The sequence below is a fragment of the Lactuca virosa genome, chromosome 1, assembly GCF_052849685.1.
Source record: "Lactuca virosa cultivar CGN04683 chromosome 1, Lactuca_virosa_CGN04683_v6, whole genome shotgun sequence".
NCBI lineage: Eukaryota > Viridiplantae > Streptophyta > Magnoliopsida > Asterales > Asteraceae > Lactuca > Lactuca virosa.
The window spans coordinates 287,373,263-287,392,194 of NC_136426.1; the positions used below are offsets into that span (position 1 = coordinate 287,373,263).

General features: G+C 40.2%; 1 pseudogene; it reads right to left on the reverse strand.

Annotated features, from left to right (window-relative positions):
- Positions 1-13,926: 13,926 nt before the first annotated feature.
- On the reverse strand, positions 13,927-14,859 carry LOC145130315 (metal tolerance protein C2-like; annotated as a pseudogene).
- Between the last annotated feature and the right edge of the window lie 4,073 nt (positions 14,860-18,932).

The window sequence follows — 18,932 nt, forward strand, 5'->3', positions numbered from 1 at the left end:
AGTTTTAATTGGATTTGAAACTCCTAGATCTTTTGAGATTTATTGAACTTTCAACGGCATGTTTCAATCTCGATTGTGCCCTTCATATTTTGTGACTGGGATGCCGAGGATCACAAAACAAGGTGTGAATAACCATGCAAATTCACTTGGTACCCTTAATATTATCACCTAATCGATGTGTCAGTTAACCACACACGCTCCACCGATCTATGATAAACATTAAGTCACCCTTCGTGATCCTTACTAGTCCAAGTTAGTGTGCCGGTTAACCACACACGCTCCACCAACGACTTGGTAAGGTATAAAGTGTGAATTTCATGGGTTAGCACCAAATTCACATTTTACTAAAGTAACTAAGATTGGGAATTATAAAAATATTTAGTTACTTTATAATCATTATACTTTTAATTAAAATTAAAGTCATTGTCCTACCCGTTCGGCTAACGACCCTCCACCGATCAAGGAAGCGGTGGGTGAGAATGGACACCCATTAAGTTGCCATTTTATAGGCAACAACCTTATACCCCCCTTATAGACCGACTTCGTGAATGAGGCCTACTAACGGTAAAACGACTTGATCTTATACATATATATAATAATTAACCATTAATGTTATAAATAGTATAAGGGTTGAATTTTAACTTTTAAAACTCTAAGGGTTGGAATTAAAGTATATTAAAGTGTGTGTAGCTTTACAAATTCCAAAACTTGAGGGCAAGTTTTGAAACTTTTCCAAACTTTTCATTTCATAACTTATGAGTTAATGGTTCATAAAAATGAAGACTCTTCATTTTTATGTAACTTATGTGTTTAAATGTGTGTTTAAAAGAAAGTGACCTTTGGATATCCATAACTTGAGGACAAATTATGGACTCCATTAAAACACATAAATGATCAAGAATTAATGATAAACAATTCAACAAATAATTCCTATCATTTTTCTAAACTCATAAGAACATGAACATGATCATCAACATTTCAAGAATTATATGAACACATAAAATCATGGAATTTGATATAAGCCATTGTAAATGGATTAGCATAAACATTACACCATCTAAAACAGGTTTTAAAACATCAAAACAGTTTAGGGTAATGTTTCTAGTCCATTTCCAGCAACAAAAGTCGAAAATCTGCTGTCAGTTCATTCTACTCGTCGAGTGCACGAACCTACTCGACGAGTAGGATGAATTTTCACTAGGACTCGTCGAGTCCCCCCATGGACTCGGTGAGTCCACTGTTCAGACAGCAAACAATTTCGATTTTTAACACAATTTTGCATCAAGTATCAACAAACAAGCCTAGGCTCTGATACCACTGTTGGGTTTTGAGCATTCTAACACTTCCTAACTGTACATGCAACCCTAATAAACCTTGGATCTATGTTTGTCTAAAATACATGGAAAATTTGTTTTCCAATGTTTATAACTTATCTAGCATGGCATTGGGAACTTTTAAACATAAAAGAACTAGATGAATTACATACCTTTGATTGTGAATTGATTCCTTAGGAGTTTGAGAGCCAAGCACCAATAATGTGAATGCCTCAAATGGAAATCACAAATCACCACAAACTTGGAAAACTTATGAGAGAGTATATATATGCTCTACAAATTGGCCACCTTTCTTCACACCCCCCAGGGTGTCATTTCATGCATCACAAGCTTTTTTATATAGTGCACATGATTAGGGTAAACCCTAATAACCCATGTCTTTTCCTTTCCAAGGATCCATGGGTTAAAAGCTCCATGGATCATCCATGGACTCCCATATAATCTTAGCCCATTACCATAATGAGTGTTAGCCCACACTATATAAATATAATAGCCCATGTTTAATTAGTCACCATTTGATCACTAAATTAATTCATAATTAATTTAAGACCAATACTAATTAAATAATACAATTTCATATTAATATATTATAACTTATAATATATTAATAAATCATAAATATTCTATTCTCATAAAATTATCCATATAAATAGTTCGGGTGAAGTGCAACCCAAATGGACCATTTCGGGTCGGGTCAAGTATATACCAAATAAGTTATGGACTTAGACACATTATCCAACAAAAACTGCCCCCCTAGGGACCAAATAAGAAAAGCATTTATACACCAAGGGTCAAAAATGAATAGTACCTTGAATTGATTGTTACAAATTTCCCCCACTTGAATCAGACTTCTTCCTCGAAGTTCGCTTCCACAAAAAAATTCGGTTAATGCCCCCTCATCTCTTCCTCAGGCTCCCACATCCATTCTGAACCCTTGTGGCGCTTCCACTACACCTTGAACAACTCAACAACCTTGTTCCTCAAGGTTTTTCGTCATCCGATCAAGAATTGTCAATGGTCTTTCAATATAATTCAAGTGATCATCCACCTGAATATCCTCCAATGCAAGCAATGTGGAATCATCAACCAAACATTTCTATAGCTGAGAGATGTGAAACGTGCTATGGATATGACTAAGCTCCTTAGGAAGATCCAAGTGATAAGTAACTCGGCCCACCCGGGTCAAAACCCTAAAAGGACCAATGTACCTGGGGCCCAACTTGCTCCTCTTCAAAAATCGGATGAAACCTTTCCAAGGAGAAACCTTCAAAAGAACCATATCCCCAACCTGGAACTCTAGATCTGATCGACGTTTGTCGACATAGCTCTTCAGCCGACTCTGAGCTGTCTGAAGTCTACCCCGAACCTGCTGAATCAACTCAGTACTCTTGAGTACCACTTTAGTACTCCCCATGACTTGTTGACCGACCTCACCCCAACATATCGGGGTCCTGCACTTCCTCCCATAGAGCATCTCAAAAGTAGGTCAATCGATGTTGTCGTTATAACTGTTGTTATACGAAAACTATGCCAAAGGGAGATACCTATCCCAACTCCCACAAAAATGCAATACACATGCCCACAACATATCCTCCAAGGTGTGGATAGTCTGCTCACTATGTCCGTCGATCTGCGGGTGGAAAGTCGTGCCGAAGTGCGAACGAGTACCCAACACTTCGTAAACCTCTTTCAAAACCTAGAAGTAAACCGAACATCTCTGTCTGAAACCACTAAAACCGGCACCCCATGACGTGTCACAAGCTCCCTAATATATATGTCGGCCAACTTCTCCGCATAGATACTCTCCTAAATCGGAATAAAATGCACGCTCTTGGTCAATCAATCCACGATGACCGAAATCGAATCCAATATGCACGTTGTCTGAGGCAACTTTGTAATGAAATCCATGGTAATCTCTTCCCATTTCCAAACGGGAATGTCTAACGGTTGCATCTTGCTATGAGGCCTTTGATGTTCGGCCTTGACTTTCCTCCAAGTCAAGCACCTCTCTACATACCAAGCTACATACCACTTCATACAGGGCCACCAATAATCAGGACAGAGATCTCTATACATCTTTGTTGCTCCGTGATGGATAGAGAACCTCGACTTGTGTGGATCCTCAACCAGAACCTGACGCACACCAACCCAATAAGGAACCCATGCTCTCCGATGGAGAGTCAATAACCCCCGGCTATAATAATCGAAGGAAGCCACCTAACCCACTATGCGCTCACTCTTTCGGTGCTCTTCCTTCATAGACTTAACCTGAGCCTCTCGAATCTACTCCAAGAGTGGAGTAATCACTGTCATCCACATACAGATATCGCTAATCGGAGTCACGACCGCCTTGCGGCTGAGAGCATCGGCCACCACATCGGCCTTCCTCGGATGGTAAAGGATCTGACAATCATAATCCTTCACCGCATCCAACCACCGGCAATGCCTCAAGTTTAGATTCGGCTGAGCCATCAAATAGCTCAGGTTCTTGTGATCCTTGTAAATAGTACTACAGACCCCATATAGGTAATGTCGCTAAATGTTGAGGGCGAATACCATAGCCCCCAGCTCCAGATCATGCGTAGGGTAATTCACCTTGTTGGAACCTGAAAGTGAGCCTCTAGCAATCCTAAGTCCGGATTCCGAAGTACTTGTATTCCGAAACAAATGGTCCGGAGTGAAATGTGAACAGTGGTCCGGAATCTGTCCGGACCAGAAGAGAAGAAGATCCGAAGCTGATGGCATTCCAAAATGATTCTCATGTCCGGAATGGATGCTGATCCGGAGTAACAATATTTTGTCTTTGCGCATTTATTAAGTTTGTCTTTGTATTGATGTGACATTTCATAGGACTTAGTCCTTTGTAATATTAGACAATCAGAATGTCAGGAACATTTCTATTGTCCGGTTATATGTAAGCTTTCTAGTTCATTCTCTGTAATTTTCACTCCTATTTATAGGAGCTTTCAATGCAAAGTCAAAATCGGATCTTTCACTCAACTTTTGGCATTTACTAAGTTATTTCAAACATTCTTGTTGTTCTTCATTTATTAGCTTTACCTTGATCATTTATTCTCATTTCTCCATTTATGACTTGATCATTTGTTGAATACATCAACTTAGACTTGACTGGTCTTTCCAGGCTTGACTAGAACATTTATTAGCAAGAAGACATTGATCTTAAGCATTCACTCAAGGTTTGTGTTCTCAAACCTTGTCCCTGAGCATCAGATCAATCTTGTTCTCACAATTGGTATCAGAGCTTGAGTTGTTGTCCTTTGAATCCATAAGATCAAATTATAGTTGCTTTGAAATTACCTTGGTATTTCAACCATTTCTGTGATAAGGATAAAAGTTCTTCTATATACTACTTTAGCTTGAAGATATCTTAACCTCAATGGTTACTTTTAATCCTCAACAAATGATTTCAATGCAAATTGCAAATAGTGTGGGTGGCCCTACACGTGCCCCATTACTAGTTATGGAAAAATATGATCACTGGAAAGTTAGAATGCAAAGATTTTTACTGGCCAAGGATAAAGGTGAAGAAATATGGAGATCCGTCAAAAAAGGTCCACATGTTCCTGTAAGAACAGTAGTAAGAGATGCAGCTACTCAGCTCATGCGTGAAGATGAAACTCACCCATCTCCTCTAACTACAGATGATATTGAGAAGCTGCATGCTGATCAAGTTGCTTTCTCAGAAATGGTGTTTGGTGTTCCTCCCTCACTTTCCGAGCACATCAAGTTGTGCAAATTAGCCAAAGAGATTTGGGACACTCTTCAGGACCTGATTGAAGGTTCGAAAAATATGAAAGACAAGCGCCTCACCTCAGTTGTCAACGACTTTGATACTTTCACTATCACTCCTGGTGAATTAGTGGCCTCAGCCTCCAACCGTTACCGAATCGTGGTCAACAATATGACTGCTCAAGGGATTGTCCGAACTCCTTTGGAGTACAATCTCAAATTCATAAACAGTCTCGGCAAAGGATGGGGAAATGTAAAATCTTGTCTTCAAAGCAATGTTTCCTTGAAAAAGTTGAAGCTCTATCAAATTTTTGATGAACTTCAAGGACACGAGTCTAATGTTGCTCAGACCATAAGGGAACTCTCCGGAGGTCCTCTTGCCCTTGTCTGTTCTTTCGAAACAACCATTCCAAACTCATCCGCTTCGGATCCCTTTAAACCCATTGTTCCATCTGTTCAAACATCCGCACCCATCTCATCCACACAAGATTTTTCTCTACTCTCAATGAAATACAAACGTCCTTTCAATCCCTGTTACAAACCATACAAAAACAGATTCCATGCTCCTCACCATAACAATCCTCAAACATACTTAGCTCCGGAACTTAAACCAACTTCGGAAAACCCTCCCGCATACAAACCAAACATCACTAAGCGAAACTCTACGCCGGAACCCTCTCAGAGTTCCAAATCGGACGAACCAAAAATTGTGTGTCATAAGTGTGGACATGCAAACCATTTTGCTAAAAGATTGCCCGGCTGATGCGCCACAGAAACCAAAAATCAAGGATTATGCCTACTATGTCCGAAGAGCACAAGAGATGGTTGAAAGCGAAAAAGCCTTTGTAACAACAGTTTCGAGAGATGTTGAAGGATATTGGTCATCTGGGGATGATGATGACGTGGTAACTTGAAGGAATATGTGTTTGATGGCAAGACAAACTGTTGAATGTGATGAAGGATATTAGTCTTCTGGGTCAGAAGATGAAGATGATGTTGCTGAACCTCACTATTGCTACATGGCCACCAATGACCCACCTGGTCGATGCATCGTTCAACAGGTAAAATCTATGATCTCTGATAATAATTTTGACTTGTCTCTCTGTGAACCGTATCTAACCTAGATACAAACATATATGAGCACCATTTATAAAGCCTATGTGTCTGCCATAGATGCCAGTGAGAAGAAGGAGTGCGAGTTAAATCGTCTTAGGTTACGTTTCGAGGATAAAAAATTAAAAATCGAGTCTTTAGAGCGTGGACTTGTAATGTCAAACGATGAATGTATCATTTTGAAAGATAAATGTAAAATCACCTATTCTGAACGAAATGTTTTGATTTCTGATAACAAACGTCTCAACGAAAAGATAGATGCTTTGCATAATTCTGTAGACAGGCTTGAAGCTGACATTCGGATGACTCATAATTTTCGTCATCCATGGTCTAAAGCACTTGGTCTCGGAAGCGATTTTCCGAAACCAATTGTTAGTCCCTTGAAGGAATTGCAAAATTTGACATTCATGGGAGAGGTTCCGGAGATCAAACATTTGGACACCCCTGGTTCTCCCTTGTCACCACTTCCTGAGACCACAGACCATTTTGAGTCCGTAATTCCTAAATTCAAACCAACTATTGTCAAATGTCCCGATTCCACACCTCTTCCGCATCTGATAAACCTGGACCTGAATTGGACAATGGAATTTCATCACAGTGTTTCAAATTGCGTAGATTACGTTCCTAGGAGTAACCCTCCCAACAACTGTATTGTTGAAGAAATTCCTTCCTTGACAACTGAAACTGTTGCCTCTGAGTTTGTATGGGCATCCTTAAATGATAAAGTTGAAGTCTCAAGTTGTGTGTCCTCTGATTCTTACGAATCAGATTCCTTAGTCGTCTCAGAAACTAAATTGGTTCTCGTTACTCCTGAGTTAATAATCTATCCGTAGGACAAACCTCAAAATCCTCGTCTCACCGTAAGAGAAAACCAATGTTGAATATGAAGGATATTGTAGATCCCAAAGTAGAAGCTCGAAATGTACATAAAAAGGAAGTTAAGACCACACAAAATTCCAGGTTCCTTGAGAACTCTAAAAAGAGCGTATCTCGGAACCCTCGTTGATCAACCAATAATCAAAACTTCTTCACACCCACTAAGATCCTCAAAAGGCCTTATGAACCTCTTAGTCGTGTAGAACCCAAGAAAGTAGACAGTTCTACTCAGCCTAAATCTCGTGTGAATGTCATGACAGTCCAAAACACTTCTCCTCGGACTGTTTCATCAGTTTTTATTGCTAAACCTGATGGTACAATTTTTAAACTTCAAAAACCAATGTATCATCATGCAAGTCCACAAATGCAAAGAAAACAATTTTTCTCAAAATCTTCAAAGAAAAATCTTGTGTGGAAAGTCAAATCTCCCATTGAGGAAACAACAATTTTGGAGGTCACAAATGTTACCAACACTCCGAAAGTCAAAGGTCCGAAGAAGATTGTTCGGAACATCCAAGTCATTGAATATGACTACTGGAAAGATGAAAAGACATTAGCCTTCTGTCTATTTCCAAAGAATTCAAAGAATACCACCCAGAAACACAAAGTTGTTCCTAAGTCACAATCAAAGTCCAAAGCCCGTGCCTACGTCCCAAAGTCTAATTCGGAGCCTAAAAACTCCATTACTCACTAATTTTGCAGGCACTTTGTGCTTCGGAGCAAGAAACAATATGGTATATTGATAGTGCTTGCTCCATGCACATGACGGGGCATAAAGACTTTCTGCGAGATCTAAAGCTTTCTCCAAACATTGGTTACGTGACATATGGCAGCAACTCCAACTCCCAAATACGTGGTTATGGGATTCTCAGCAATGGAAACTTCTCTATTTCACATGTGGGTTATGTAGCTGAGCTAAAACATAATTTAATAAGTGTTACTCAGCTCACTGATTCAAATCGACGTGTGGAATTTTGAAAAAAGTACAACTATGTAATGACTGAAGACCGGAAAGAGTGTTTAATCAAGTCGCTTCGCAACAAGAACATGTACCAGCACGACATCAACATGATTATTGGCAAACCGCAACTATGGCTTCTCACCAAAGCTGTTCCTGACGTCAGTTGGTTATGGCACCAAAGGCTCGCTCATCTAAACTTTCGGTACATGAATGATCTCGTATCGGGCGAAATGGTGAGAGGTTTCCCTCCTTTCAAATTCGAAAATGATCATTTGTGTGCTGCTTGTGAGTGTGGTAAGCAATCGAAGAAGGGTCATCCTGTTATCATCGAAAAATCCATTTCGGAGCCATTGGAGCTTCTACACATTGATCTTTGTGGACCATCCACTGTAGAAAGTATTCATCTTAAGAAATACATTCTTGTGATTGTTGATGATTTTACAAGGTTCACTTGGGTCTTCTTCCTAAGGCTGAAATCCGAAACAGCCTCAGAGCTCATCAATTTTATCAAAGGAATAAAAGTTCTTATCAAACTCCCAGTTAGGAGAATCCCAAGTGATAATGGATCGGAATTCACAAATTCCACCATTGAGAAATTTCTCATTGAAAAAGGAATCGACCACAACTTCTAAGCGCCTTATACTCCACAAGAAGACGGTGTAGTCGAAAGACGCAATAGAAATCTTGTTGAAACTGCTCGATCCATGCTGAACTTCGCAAATCTACCACTCTAACTTTGGGCTGAAGCCGTATCTACTACCTGTTTCACTCAAAATCGAAGTATCAGCAATCGACGCCTCAACATGACACCGTATGAAGCAATGAATGGTCGGAAGCCAACAATCTCGTTTTTACATGTTTTCGGATGCAGGTGCTTCATCAAGAACAACCGTGATCAGCTTACCAAGTTTCAATCTAAAGCTGATGAAGCCATCTTCCTTGGGTACTCCTCAAAATCAAAAGCCTACAGAGTTCTTAACCGGAGAACTCGTGTTCTGGAAGAAAGCTTTGACGTTACATTCGATGACAACTTCGTTCGGAATTCTGGCCCAACCCATATTACAACTCACATTATGGAGTCCGATGCTCCTCCGCCAACATGTCTGAACCCCCAAACAATTCTTGAAGTTGACTTCGAAACTCTGTTTGGTCCTTCTGAAACCGCCCTTGATTCGGAATATCGAACAAGGCCAACTCTCATTCCAATCTCTCCTTCGGAAGCCCCTGTCTCACACAACGTCTCCGGTCCGATCCTAAGCCTCCCCCATTTGATTCTGAACCATTTCAACCTTCTCAGGTTGAGGGGGAGAATGATCATCACTCTCTTGAATCAAATGTGGATGGCTTCCAAGATGCAGCTGCTGATTTCGATGAATCCAATCCTATCAACGTTGATAGAAATGAAAATTTCTTTGAGTTCCCTTCTGATGATGATGTCAATCTCTCTGGTTCAGAAGTTCAGGGGGGGCATCATCCTCACATTCAAACCATTCAGGGGGAGCAAATCAATTCCACTATTGATATCGGATCGACGGCTGCACAAGAACTCCCAAGGTTACATGTTTGGACAAAGGATCATCCTCCGAACCAAGTAATCGGAAACCCAAATGTTGGTGTACAGACTCGTTCTGCTACAAATATCCAAAATGAATGCCATTTCTCAGCATTTATATCCATGGTTGAACTTAAATCCATTAAGGAAGCATTAGAGCACGCTGACTGGATTACAGCCATGCAAGAAGAACTGGCAGAATTTGACCGAAATGAAGTCTGGACTCTCGTGCCTCCTCATCAGAATCATCCCATTGTCGGTACGAGATAGGTATTTCATAACAAGCTAGATGACACATGAGTTATTATTCGAAATAAAGCAAGTTGGTGGCAAAAGGATTTACACAGATTGAAGGGATCGACAACGATGACACCTTTGCTCCTGTTGCATGTCTTGAAGCCATCAGAATCTTTCTTGCTTATGCTGCTCACAAAGGCTTCAAAGTTTACCGAATGGATGTTAAGAGTGCTTTTCTTAACGGTGAACTTGACACTGAAGTATACCTTCAACAGCCCCCCGGTTTTGTTAATCTATCATTTCCGAACTACTGTTACAAACTCCGGAAGGCAGTCTACAGACTCAAGCAGGCTCCTCGGGCATGGTACGAGACCCTCCCTGATTTTCTCAAACGCTTTGGTTTCCAAAGAGGAATTCTAGATCCTACCTTGTTCCGAATATCAAATGGAAAGCATCTCATGCTGGTTCAAATTTATGTGGATGACATCATTTTTGGTTCTACGGATTCATCTATGGTTGCTGACTTTGCTAAACTAATGATCAATCGATTCCAAATGAGCATGAATCGGGAGTTAAGCTTCTTTTTTGGCCTTCAAGTTAAACAAACTAACAGAGGAATCTTCATTCACCAAGAGAAGTATATTTCGGAACTCCTCAAGAAATACTCAATGGACACTTGTGCCTCAGCCAAGGTACCAATGGGCTTCGGACACAAGATCTTTGCCGACCCTTCAGGTGTTTCAGTTGATGATAAGAAGTGTCGCGGAATGATTGGATCTCTGCTCTATCTCACAACAAGTCTTCCGGATATCATGTTTTCCACATGTTTATGTGCCAGATTTCAATTCAACCCAAAGATGTCTCATCTCTTGGCTATGAAACAAATTTACCGATACCTCAAAGGTACAAAGAGTCTCGGAATCTGGTACCCAGCAAATGAGAGCTTCGTACTTCAAGCGTATTCAGATTCGAACTATGGTGGTCTTCAACTTGATAGAAAAAGCACTTCAGGTGGCTATCAATTCTTAGGTGGTTGTTTGGTCAGTTGGTCATCCAAGAAACAGAGTTGCATTGCACTATCTACAACCAAAGCCGAATACACTGCTGCTGTCAGCTGTACATCTCAGGTTCTATGGATGAAATCTCAACTCTTTGATTATGGTTACCGTTTTCAACGCATTCCTATCTATTGTGATTCTTAAAGTGCCATTGCGAGTTCCCACAATCTAATTCAGCACTCAATGAGTAAGCACATAGATATAAGGTACCATTTCATAAAAGATCATGTTCTAAATGGTAACATTGAACTCATTTTTGTTCCATCTGACGATGAGATTGCTGATGTCTTTAGCAAAGCATTAGACGAAACCAAATTCAATGGTTTTTTGAACAAGATAGGTATGATGATACTAGATCCACAGTTCTTTCAAGAGACATGTTCTCTTTGATAGACATATTCGAAAGAAATTAGTTCCGATCTAAATTTTTTTTTCATCTCGGAACTACTTTCTCTCTGAATACATACGATGATTGTACTTGTCTTTATTTCTGACCATCACTTGAGTTTTAAGTTATACAGTTCGTCCTGTATTGTTTGTTATTTAAAGTCCACATTGTCATAATGCTCGAATATTTCATCTCGGAATATACTTCATAATGGCATCCCGGAATTCAACTCTGGAAAGGTATTGCATTCTCCACTCCGGAAGTTTTCTAAAAATTCCACTCCGGAAGGTTTCTCAAATCTCACCCCGGAATGCTTTACAAATCTTGCTCTGAACTTTTATTTAAAATCTCTCTCCGGAATGCTTTCAAAATCATGTTCCGGAAACTTTTTCAAATTCACTCCGGAAATTCTTGAAAATCATTATTCCGGAAGTTCTGCTTCGGAATCACAAACCTTTTTCAAATCGAACTGAATTTCTGCTCGGGAATCACAAATCTCTTCCGAAATGATACTAAATTTTTGACTTCAGATTATTTCTCATTCCGGACCACTTCTCAAATCAACCACGTTCCGGAGCACAACTTTTTATTCTCCGAATCAAATATTATCCGGAACCGCTCATCCGGAATTCCAAAGGTGAATAAGGTGAAATGTTTATTCAACGATTCCTTTTTTAGAAGATCCTTATCCTATCTTCCTCGAATTTCGTGACATGTTTGCACGCACCCATATAGCAACCGTCGAATCGCCGTTTAGGGTTTTCCATTTCAAGCTACAAACAACACAACCTTTCTCATCCCAGGTCAACTCAACCTCAAAAAGCAGTTCGTCATTTAATGAAACCCGTTTCGAATTCGAATCCTCATCATTACGCTTTAACCCGACCCACTTCCCTTACCTATAAATACCCATCGATTACCCCTTTTACCTCTTTATGCGCTCAATACTTCCAAAACCCTTGAAAACTGCAACAATGGCTTCCCCTTCTTCACCAACGAAAACTGCTCCAACCGCCTCAACTCCGAAGAAGTCCATTGCAAAAAGGAAACGCTCAAAAGGTTCTTCATCATCAACAAGTCCTGAACCATTCCTAAGGGACACGACACAACTGTTTTCCCTAAATCCAGAAGATTATGATGAATTTGTTCGTGTTATGGTTGAGTTTATCAGACATCATCCCATCTCCATCCCTCTCACCAAAATTACTGAACCACCTCTTCCACTTCATCATCTCCACAGAGCTTTCACAAGAATCAAGGAAGTCGACGGTGTGTTGGAAACAAAAATCATTGGCGATCGAATTATTTCTTGAAGGCGATCGGTGTTAAACCAAACCCCAAAGGATTCAAAGTCCACGAACCCACCACTAAAGAGTTTCAAACGTTTCTGAATCACATTGGCTACAATCAAGATTACAGGGCCAAAGACTTCAAGAAATCAGCCGTCTCTGGGCTCTCGACTATGCTAATGCACTTCATCATTCGAGGGTTATCTGGTAAGCACGGAGGAACCGATACACTTAGCAAGGACTAGCTTCATGTTGTCTATAGCATCTACTCCGGTCGTGACAACGCGGTTGATCTTCCGGAGGTCTTATGGCAAGATTTCTGCAACTTTGCCATCAAAAAGGAAGGACAATGAAATTTCGAGCCCTAGATTCTGGGCACTGACGATTCAACAAATCTTCAATGAGCTTTCCGAACCAATTCCGGTCTCCACAGTTCCTCCGGAGGTATTTGTTTCCTTCAAAGTTGTCAAAGCTTATAGAATTTCGTACCAATCCTCCTTTGGTCTGGTTAGACGACTTCCGGACCACATGTTGGCCTTAATTCCTTCCGATTCCATTTATCTGAAACAACATTTAGAGACTTCGATTGTGTTTGACCCAACACAACCTGCCCCAGTCTCAGTTGAGCCCACTTCAGAAGAGGCCAATCCTCCGACATCCGGACCTAAGGTTAATAAATCTGCCAAACGGAAGAGTTCTCCCACAAAGCCAACGCCTAAAAAGAGAACTAAACTCAGCTCTTCCTCTCCAAAGGAAGATGCTCATGACATTCAGGCTAACTCTGGCCGTCCGAAGACCCCTCCAGCCCACTCATCTGAGGTACCCCTTAATGTTTCAAGATCACCTGCACACACTCACGGGGAGTCTCCACATAATCCACCCTTACCTAGGGATGTCAACGGGACCAAACGGGACCGGAAATAGCCTCCCCCGTCCCCGCCCCCAATTCAGTTGTTTCCCCCGCCCCCGAATCCCCCAGTATCCTAAGCCCCGATCCCGCCTCCGAATGCATCCATTGCCCCCGGTCCCGCCCCCGTTCCCCCGTTTCATGGGCTTAAAAATGGCTTTTTGGGCTTAAAAAAACTATTTTCTATAATTATAACACCTTAAAATCTAGCATTTTAGCAACTCAAAAATTACACATCTAACATAACAAAAACAACAAATCCTATGTTACAAAAATTATAATCCAACATTACAAATATAAAATACAACACTATTCAAAACGTCTAACTTACAGTTGATACATAAATCAAGTTCATAGAACTGATAAAAAATTGATGAAGTAATAAAATAACTAAGCCAAAATTCTATGTTTTTAACTCATGTCTCTAATTAAGAAACATATTGACTTATCATAAGAATCCATCACGAAGCCAACACCATTTTCAGTTTTTCAACACATTTTTGCACAATTTTACTCCAAACCAGCACCATTTTCACTATTTTTTCACATGTTCATTTCACAACAAACATAACTCAATCACTATGATTTTAATCCACAAGTTTACCAAAAAAAAGTCAAATGTTGCAAACTGTTTTCCCTTAATTCTACTTGCAGTGATACTGATTCAACCACATGACTTGGAACGGATTCCCAAAAACGAGCTTCGGATACTTCAACAGCATCTTCAAGGGACACCACCTGGCAAAAAAAAACATGTCAAATGTTGTAATAGAAAGCCACTGCTTGTTTTGAAGAGTGCATCACAAGCATAAAAACAGAACATGAAATTAATCCTAAACACAAAACTCCAGCATTTTCAACCCTGAAAAATAAAAACAGAAATGTATTACATACACAAAAGAGAATTAAATTTAAGTATTAGTTTGTTTATTATATGAAACTTACCCAAGGCTCAATAGCCAAGATGCCAAAATCGAACCTGCACTAAAAAAAACAATAACAACACATAACCACCTTTAATAGAATTTATTGTTTTCCTAAATGAATTAAATTATGTTAATGTAAAAAAGATGAAACCAAACAAATATGCAATTATACCTATGAATGTAATCAGCAACAACATGCAAGCAAACTAAGTGGTAGTTCATATTCTCAGCATTTCTATAAACTAAAAATCAGAAAGGTAAAATCAATTATATCATGCTTTCATATTTCTATAACTTATCATCACAAATATCCTAAAAGCAAAAGGAAAACTTACCAAGACTAACACGAGCATAACTCCTGAAGAACGAAATGCCAATGAGATTCACAAACAAGTTAGTTACTGCAGAAACGATCAAGTAATACCTGCATTTGACAATGGTAAAACTGTAAATAACCATTTTCACCATTTACTCCCTATAATCATGTGTAGCATCACTAGTGTAACAAAAAACCAATTGATTCAAATATCATACATATAAAAATATCAAGAACATGCTTCTTTTACCATGTTTAAAAGTTCAATGTACTCATCTACAACTACTGTTTGTGGGATGGAGGAGTAAAAATCATCAACAACAAAACAAACTCAAAACCCCCAAAAAATATCGTTATTTTCTAAGATTAGTACATAACCTAGAACAGATTATAATAAATCAACCTTACTATCAACAAAAACCACAATATGACATTATCAATATATCTAACCACAAATCAGAAGCCTAAATCTATTATAAAAAACATATAATAACTAGAAATCAGAAGTCTAGATTACCGGATACGAAGTATTGGATCTGAAATTAGGTCGTCGGTAGGAGTAGGACGACCAACAGCCTAAAGCAAGAGGCAAAGGGTGACGGCGAGACGCGAGAAGCACGATGGTTGACAGGGTCGTTCACCTGCTAGAGATAGGCACGATAGTCGAAGATCGCTAGGAGGGTGTGATGAAGATGAAGAAGCGAAGTGGCAAGCTAGAAGCATCAAGAACTAAAGACGAAGAGCCTCTGAATATTAAGTCTCTCATTCTTTCTTTGTCGGCGCCTAAAGAAAAATGAAAGAAACAAACCTAAACATCAGATTATATGTCTATATATATTTACATATTAAATCTATATTATTATTATATATGCAAACGGGGCCCTCGCGGGAGTACGGGACGGAAATACCCACTCCCGGTCCCGATCCCGAAAATAAATGGGGTTTAATCTTGCCCCCGCCCCCGCTCCCGCACCCGAATTTGTTAAAAAATTAGTCTTGTACGGTATCGAGGTCCCACGGGGGTTTTTGACATCCCTACCCTCACCTTCCTAAAAAGGTGATGCCGGTGTTGATCATAGTTCCTTTCAGCCCACTGGAACACACCCACGAGCCTCATTTGATATTCCTATTGTTTCTCATACAAGCACACACTCCATAACCCCTGTTCCGGACCCTAAGCTTTCCGGAGCTGGAGCAGTCCCTCCGACTCCGGATCCCTCAACTGGTCTGATACCCGGAAAGTGTACAGGACGAACAGGTGCTAACGATCCCCAATGGGAAGATTATGTTAACAGGGCTGTTTCCATACATCCGGATCTGACAAGAGCTCAAGTGGAGGCCACTCTCACTTCAATGTACAACAGAGCTCTATGTTCCTCCTACAGATGATGATGCCAATCGAGAACTAGCTTCGGAACAACCTCCCATCACCACTCACACCAACGTATTCCAAACTGATTCGGATGAAGAACTCTCCGAAGAAATAATGATCACCGATGAAGGCAATTCTGTTTCGGACCCCAACTTCATGTCATCCGTCTGTTTTCAATCCAAGCCATCAACCTCCAGGTCTGCTTTTCACTTCGGATCATCTTCTTCAACCACTCCGGATGGTAGAACTAACTCCCAGCTACATAAAGATGATTCCACTACTAATCCTAGTCCATCCACTTATACTTCATCATGACAAGCTCCGCCGCAACACTCAAACTATGAATCTGAATCCTCTGCTGGTGATCACATTGATCCTTTTGCTCTCCTCGACATTCAAACCAATGTGTCAGATACTATGAAGAAGGTCTCCACTATCGAAACATCCGTACCCGAGCTCAACACGAAGATGGATCAAAAGGTTTCCGGACTTGATTCCAAACTTGATGCCATCCTTCAGTCTCTCTCACAACAGTCCAGACCTTCTGTTGCGGAACGATAAGCCCAGCTAGATCAACTGATCTCTCTTCGGCTCAAGTACTCCATCGAGGAAGTTGAATCTAAATATGATGTTTTGGTTGACCACTATCTCAACACAATCACCTCGATGCTCAAAGTCCATGACAATTTGGTGTCCGCCACCAACGATCTTATTAAGAAGACCCACATTCGTCATGAGAAACAAATCGAAAGGATGGAGAAGGAGATCAAGAAGAAGGATGAGATGAACCTTATAATTCAACAAGTCCTCATCAACCTACTTCGATCCACTTGGAACATCGTTGATGTTCCGAATCGGAAGTTTGATGAGATCTTAGCTATTCTCGGTTATCTGTTCGACCACCTTGCTGCTCAAGCTCCCACTTCCAAAGCATATGATACCCTCACTCTTCAACTCAACACGGGCCTTCATAAAGTCTTTTCAAAGTTTGATGATCTAAAGGACTCTTTACTACTTGCACCGGTTCCGAGATCCACCGATGCAAGAGGGGGAGAAGGTCCAAGCAGACCATGGAAGCCTGCGTCGGAGTTCACACTCTGAGATGAAGACTTGAATTCCGACGATGAAGCCCAAGTTTTGTCTGGACTTCTAGGAATTTCCTCTGATGATGAAGAAGACAATGAAGAAAAAAAGTATTTCACCAAAGGTGTTCGTTCTCTCGAGGCTCCGAAGAAGCTACTCCCAAACGTTTTGACAGAGGAAGAGAAGAGGATTTGGTCCGCAACCTCTTGGCCATCCTCTTTACCTGACGTTCTTCGAAGGGTCATTCAAATTGCCAAAGCTAAATCCTTCCTCACAGCTGAAGCCTTCCGAGCCACTCCTTCTATGCTCCCACCGATTCCGGCTCCAAATTTTTTTGAAATAGACCAGGGATCTCCACTCCGGAACCTTGATGACATTTCGAAAGACCCTCTTCCGAACCCTACTCTGGAATTCGTGGTGGATAAAAACATCCAGGTCATCATGACTGCACTAAAAAGAGACAAAGGCAAAATGCCAATGACTGCTATACAACAAGCCTTCCACTCCGGACATCCTCTCAAGCAAAAATAAGGATGGTCTCAGGAGGAAATAAACAAGGCTCTGGAAGACAGCATCCGGATCCAAGCTCTTAAGGATAATCCTGATCCGATGTGTGGCATATCTGATGGGTTTTGAGCATTCTAACACTTCCTAAGTGTACATGCAACCCTAGTAACCTTGAATCTATGTTTTCTCTATATACATGCAAATTTCTTTTTCAAGGTTATTTCCTAACTAGCATGGCATGGGGATTACATAAAACATAAAACTAGTAGAAATACATACCTTGTTGTTACTTGGATTCCTTCAAGACTTTGTGAGCCTAGCACCCCAAATGTTGTGCCTCAAATGCCTCACACAACACCACAAGACTTGGAATAACTTGAGAGAATACTTCTAGCACTCAAAATTGGTTATGCCCTCTCTAGTAACACTATGTCCACTAGGTCCACTTTTTGCTAGCCATAGGGTTCCTTTTATAGTGTTGTCACAATTAGGGTTTACACATGAATGCCCTTAATTGTCATGACTCTTGATTTCCCATCACCCATGGATTTGTAACTCCCATGGACTATCCATGGAGCTCCATATGGTTACATCCATAACCCATAAACCATGGATCATTAATCCACCATAAAAGAATTGATGATTGTCATAATCAACCCTATATATTTAATTAGTCTCACTTTGATCACCAAATTAATACTAGATTAATACTTGATCAATACTAATTAAATAATACTATTATTAATATATTAGAACTTATAATATATTAATAATGATAAGTGCCTTATTCTCTCATTTATTCTATCCAAGTATTGCAATGCCATGCAACCCAAATGGACCATGCCGGGTCGGGTCAAGTACATACCAAATAAAGTTATGGACTTAGACACTATATCCAACAGTCTCCCACTTGGATAAGTCTAATAACTATATTTGCAAATATGATTTCAAAATCCGACTAGCAATCGTAGCTCTTTCAAAGTCTCTCGGAACTGAGATGATGATGATACGCCATTTAAGATAAGTGATCATATAATCCTCTATTCTCATGATATCAGCCGGACAAACACATGGAACATGGTCTTACTTATTGTCCAGCATTTGTTTCTCGATCTCTGATTTGTTTCGACATAGAACTAAATTGAACACATCAATTAGCTTCTGACCGGGCCCGGTACATAGGTCAAAACCAAATCATCGAGGGGCCCAGATATCGCTTCTATTTCTAGAAGGAACAGATAAACTTCGACTGATATGCTTGTA